Genomic DNA, 6,310 nt, shown 5'->3' with positions numbered 1-6,310 from the left:
GGCCGACCTAGACCTTCTCCCCGAACTGCGAGATGAGGCTCAAATCCGAATGGCCTCATACCGACAGAGGGTCGCCCGGTATTACAACGCCAAGGTCAGACCAAAGCTCTTCAGGCCTGGCGACTTAGTCTTGAGGAAGGCAGAAGTGTCGAAGCCCTTGGATCAAGGAAAGCTGGCTCCCAACTGGGAAGGACCCTACAAGATTGCTGACACCTTCGGGCCGAGAGCCTATCGGCTGAAGACCCTTGAGGGGAAGCCCATTCCCCGAACTTGGAACGCCGACAACTTGAAGCTGTATTACCAGTGAATTCTGTAATTCAATTGTCGGAATACAAGTTCAGTTTGAAAAATCGGAGTTCTAACTCTTCGACTACTGATCGGCGCTCAGCCCCGACGCATCGACGCGGACCTGGCACCGACGACACATCGGCCCCTTACACGGACCGATGCATCTACGATGACGGGAGTCAATACTCCTTCGACGACTCGTCGGACCTTCACAAGGGCCGACGGACTCTTATAAACGGGAGTTACACTCCTTCGACTTTCGGCAACACATCCGCCCCTGACAAAGGCCGATGCAGCTGTTGCAACGGGAGTTCATGCTCCCTCTACGGTCGAATTTTTGGGCAGAATCCATCGGCCGACAGGCCGATCGGGCCCCGACCGAGAAAAAGCTAAAAGCCCACGCGACTATTGCCGCGACCTCCGACCAGGCTACGGCCGGTCGAGGGATATTCGGCTTACCACCGTCTATCACATGACGCGACCTTAGCCGCACTCACTACTCGCCGACCGACCTACGGCCGGCTGAACGACATTCGGCTTGCCACCGTCTGTCAAAAGACATGGAACCCGACGCAGGAGAGTGGGGACCCGACTTACTATCGTTCCCCGACATTGCGACGCAAATGGCCGACTAAATGCATCTACGGAAGTCCGACCCCCTAACCTTTACCAGGTTCGGTCGGCTCCCGACTCAACGGATGGACCCAACTGGCAACTTCAACTACCCGAAGCCGACCTAAAGTCGGGACGCATTCTGCCTTCGGGGCTGCACAAATTGTCGAAGTCCTATCGGCTTACGTAAGTTGGCGACTTGCTTAAGTTAGTGACTAAGGTTCCACGTCGCAGCAATGGTCGGCATTACAAACAAGGAGAGAAAGAAAGAAGTTTCATTCATTGATGAAAAGGAATTACAGAGTCGGGTCGAAGCCCGATTACATGTATTTTCAAAAAGAAACAAAAAGGGAAGACGGTCGGCTGGGCCGATCATTCGTCCTGGTCGATCTCTTCAACCGACGGAGGATCGGGAATGATCGGCGTCTCGACTGAAAGCAGCGCTGGGTCAACGGCAGAAGGATGTCCTCCAGTCGGTAAAGGAGCTTCGGTCGGCCCCTGCCCCGGGATAGCTTCCTCCGCTAGGATGACGCCTCCCGACGGCTGGTCGGCTTCTTCTTCGGCTCCTTCCTCGGCGAACGGCGGGACGACGCGGCTGACGTCCACCTCCGGGTACAAGGCATGGACGGCGTCCCGACCATCCTCGAACCCGACCCGGTATGAGGCGAAGCCCGATTCGAGCATCTCCTCCCGGTATCGGTCGGAGGACCGGAAGTCCTCCACCGCCCGTTCGGCCGACTCTCTCGCCGACATCGCCTCGTCCTCGGCTCGGGCGAGCTCCTCCCTCGCCGACTCCGCCTCGACCTTCGCCATTTCGGCGTCGATCTGGGCGATGGACAGCTCCTCTTCGGCTTCCGCGAGCTTCTCCAGGCTGGCCCGGAGTTGCTCGCGTTCCCCTTTGAGTTCGGCAGCTGCACCATCCCGTTCGCGTCGAAGGCGGCGTACGGCCCGACCTTTGTGCTTGGCCTCCTTCTTGGCCGACTGCAGTTCGGACCCAAGCCGGGAGACCTCGTCGACTAACTTGGCCTCCCGGTCGGCCGACTGCAGGAGTTGCTCGGCCAGCATCGCCCTCTCAGCTTCGGCCGCCGCCGACCTCTCCTTGAAGGCTGCCCGAACGTTGCCGAACCTTCGGTACCCGGCCTCAAGTTCGGACATTGTGAAGATCAGCTGCCGATCAAAAAGCTTCGTCAGAATCGCATGATAAGCAAAAATTCCTAAGGAAAATCTCTAAGGAAGGGAGGACCCGAAGCTTACCTCGACCATTGTCGGGTAGAACCGAGACAACATCTCGGACACCTGCCGAGTTCGCAGCAACCCCACATCGGTTGGGAGGAGGATTCCTTGGCACAACCTCCTCGCAAGATCGTGGTCGGCCAACGCCGACGCACCCTCGGGGTAGTAGGCGCTTGGGGGCATCGACCGGCCCCCCGACCTATCCTCCTCCGCGGGCTCCATCGGGGCTTTCCCCCGATCAGCTGCCCCGACCGACGGGACTGGCAGCGACAGGACGCTGGAGTTTGATCCGGCGCCCCCTGTTGCGCCGCCGGACGCCGCCGGACGATGTTCGGTTTCCCGAACGTCATCCGGCTCCACCCGCATAGGCGAAGATACCGATACTCCTTCGGCCGCCTCTTCAGTCGGCCCCTCCTCGACTCGGACCGCCGGAGCCGCAAGAGCTAGACCGGCTCCGACTGGTCGGTTGCCGACGACTCGACGATCGGCGGGGCTGGGGTTGGCTTCTTTACAGGACGCGAAGGGCCGGCCCCCGATGCAGGCCTCTTCCTCTTGGCGAACTGCCGAATCTCGGCATCAGTCAGCCTCATCCTCGGTGGTGTCCCTGCAATACCGACAAAAGAATTAATGGCTGGACCAAAAGCCGACCAAAAGATGGACAAAAAGAAAAGCCGGAGGATCGGGCGATACCTATTCGGGGGACCAGACTCAAGCCGGCGTCATAGAGAGCTTGTTCGGTAACAAGCTCCCTCTGCTTCGGTACCGACATGTCCTTCAGTCGGTGGAAGTCCTCCCGGTCGTCCGCATCCACCCGACTGTTGTCGTTGGCCTCCGTTCGGGGTGTACCCCAATGAGAAGGAAAGCCCCAAGAAGAGGAGGAGGAAACAAAGAAAAACTGGTTCTTCCATCCATGAATGGACGATGGAAGACCAGTTATGAAAGCAAGACCCTTCCGAGGGTTGAAGAGCCACCACCCTCGGGCTTTAGGGTGGGGTCGGAGCACAAAGAAGGCCCGGAAGAGGGAAACGCGGGGGTTGGTCGGCAAAAGCTGACACAACAGCGCGAAAGAAATGATTAGCCGAACAGAGTTCGGCGCCAGTTGCGCCGGACAGAGTCCGTAGTAATCAAGCAGATTCCGGACGAACTCCGGAATCGGAAGTCGAAGACCCGCGCGAAGGTCTTCAACGTACAGCGCCAGATCGCCAGGCGGAGGGTTGTTGACCCGACCGCCGGCCCCTGGAGCGGAGAGCCGAAACTGCTCCGGGATGCGATAGTGCTCCCGAAGCTGATCGACGTTCGGCCCCGAAAGCGAGGAGGCCTCATCTTCCGGAGCCGATCGGGTGTCGTCGGTCGGGTTCCCCGACCGAGCTCCCTGAGTCGGTTTCCCGGTCATTGTGCAGGGACCGAAAGAGGAGAAAGAGAAGAAAGGAAGGAAGAAGGAAAAGGAGGACCACGAACCGGATGGACCCTCCGCAGGCGAAGAAGAGCTCTGCCCGTGACGACTGAAAAATCGCCCGGACAGAGTTTCCCCAGCGAGATGTGGCAAATGTGGGTCAGGGTCCGGGAGGTCCTATATATATAGGGCCGACCGACGGCCGAGATCCTTCCGCGCCGACCGAAGACCTGCAGATGCGCGTCGCGTGGCGCCCACCGGTTGGCGGAAGATTCGGCGCGCCCCGCCCCGGGACGGCCGCACCGCCCGCATTAAATGCCGGAGGGGGCGCCGGCCAACCACCTTGACACGCGGCACGCGGGGCGCGGCCCCGCATTCACGCGCCCGCGCCGGTTCGCATTCCCGACGGGACGCCTGACAGCGGCCCTCTCTTCCGCGATCGGCGCCGAATATCCGATCGACTGACGCCGTATCGTCCGGCGCCCGATCTTCTGACACCGACGTGACGACTGACGACGACAAGACGTGGCGTCTGACACCTGATGCCGACGTGACCTCTGACGTCGACTGGACGTCCGGATCGCTGGGCATTCATGAGACGTCTGACATCGGATCATCCGACAGTACGGTCGGATCTACACGTGCGACAAATCCACTCCCAGTCGTCCGGGATTGCTGCCCGAATGGAAGCATCGTCCTGCTCACCACCCGACTCGGGAGTGGAGGGGGGCAACTGTTGGGGAAACCCGCCGACTGACTGCCGGGGGGCCCGACCGCCCGACCGACCGCCGGAGGCCCGACGCCCGACCCGACCGACCGCCGGAGGGCCCGACCGCCCGACCGACTGACGGATGCCTTCAGCGGTTAACTACCGACCAGTCTGCGGCTAATCGCCGACTTGGGGTATGTCGGGCGTATCCGTCCCGACCGACTGAACCCGGGGGTCTGAGGCCCGACTTACATGAAGCTCGCCGACCGACCGGAGGAACCCGACGCCGCTCCGCTGGCTGCCGACCTAGGGTCGGCTGACTCCTCCAACCGCCGTACAGCCGCCAGACGTTGTCAGCTCTGACACGGACATGCGGCACAATTACCTAGGGGCATTGTCCCGCCGAGAGCCGGGTCAACCCTGGTGATTAGACGGCCGCACGGCGACGTGACGTTTTCACGGCGGCTCTGACAGCCCACAGTGAGTTGACAGTTCCTCACTTGTCCGCGCCATTAATGACGGCGCCATACCTAGCTCCACTATATATACCGGGGAAGGCAACAGTGCAAGGGGTCGATCCGCCCGTCTCTCCCACATACGCAGGCTCGCTCCTCTCTCTCCCTCTCTCTTTCTCAGAGCTCTCTGTCTGCATTTCACTGTTGCCCAGTCACCTCTCTGACTTGACCGTCGGAGGGTCCCCGCCGGAGCCGCCTCCGGTCAGTGCGGACTTCCTTTTGCAGGTGCACGCTCCCCGGCGATCGGGCGACGAGGCGATTGGCCGCAACACTTCCTTTATTTCTTGTTTGGCAACAATAGGATTGTCTTTCTTACAGAAAGCAATTACGGATGTTGCATTGCTTCTGATTGATCGGTCTATTTTGAGTATCTAAGCTAATCCATGGCTCCTTGGCACTTCCCTATCTTCTGGATACCCATCTCTCTCTGTTCTTAATGTTTTCTTCTTCCTTTGGCCCAAATCCTTTAGATGTCACGTTAATTTTCATTGAAGCACTCGTCTGATCTCAGATCTTAAACTCATGTTGATGGAAATTAGCCAAATATACTGTTTGTCATACTTGTTGGATTCCTTTCCTCTTTATCTTTTACAAATATATTAGTTTAAAGTCAGATACTCGTTACATAATGGCATGGTATCCTTTTTTTGTCCTCGAGCTAAGTTCATATTCACACTTGAATTGGCTTTTTACCAATTGTGAGGTCATAGAGTGAATAACTACTGCGAGTTGGATTCTTTTATTTTTTAATGGCATCCAAAAATACTGAATTTTTAGCGGTATGTGTTCAAAAATGTAGAGATCATGATCAATCTCCTGGAATCTCAACTTACTTTGTTCATCATTCACTTTGATGCCTGAGTTTTATCAACACCATTCCAATATATGCTACTTGATGCATAGGTTGAAATGTCCAAAACATCTGATTTTTTTATATGTCAATACTTTTTAACACTGCAGATTGTCAATCTACATGGCCCATCATGTATTTTGTGCTCTTAGTATTTGCTCTTAATTTTTCGCAGCAAGATTTTAGCTCAACTTATGTACTTGGTATGGTTCCAGCATATCTCTCCCACTTAAAATATGCAGACACACTCATATATAACTTTAGACTAGTTCTGAGAATTTATTTTCTTGTATTGCAATCAAATACGGATTACCAAGGAAGCAAGATAATGAATTTTTCCTTATAATTGGGGAACCTTAGGTTTTGAATAATTTCTTTTTTTTTTTTTTGGCATAAACTACTCGTAAGCTCATGCATGTGGATTTTTTGCTGTGTCGGGGTTCTAGCACTCATTTGTCTAATGGTCATAAGTTGACTAGGAAAGCTGCAAGTAGATGATGTTGTTATTGAAAGTGGTGTCGTAGACTGTTGTGCTGGAATGTTAGCTGGACATAGGCAGAATGTTCTTGTGTTAGAAAGTCATAATGTTTCTGGAGGTGCTGGTCATTCATTTGAAATGAAAGGTTACAAATTTGACTCAAATCCATCCTTGTTTTCTGGATTCCAGCCAAGAGGTCCCCAAGCTAATCCTCTTGCACAGGTGAATAATG

Source organism: Elaeis guineensis, chromosome 1, assembly GCF_000442705.2.
Source record: "Elaeis guineensis isolate ETL-2024a chromosome 1, EG11, whole genome shotgun sequence".
Taxonomy (NCBI): Eukaryota; Viridiplantae; Streptophyta; class Magnoliopsida; order Arecales; family Arecaceae; genus Elaeis; species Elaeis guineensis.
Note: the sequence above shows the minus strand (reverse complement) of the source record.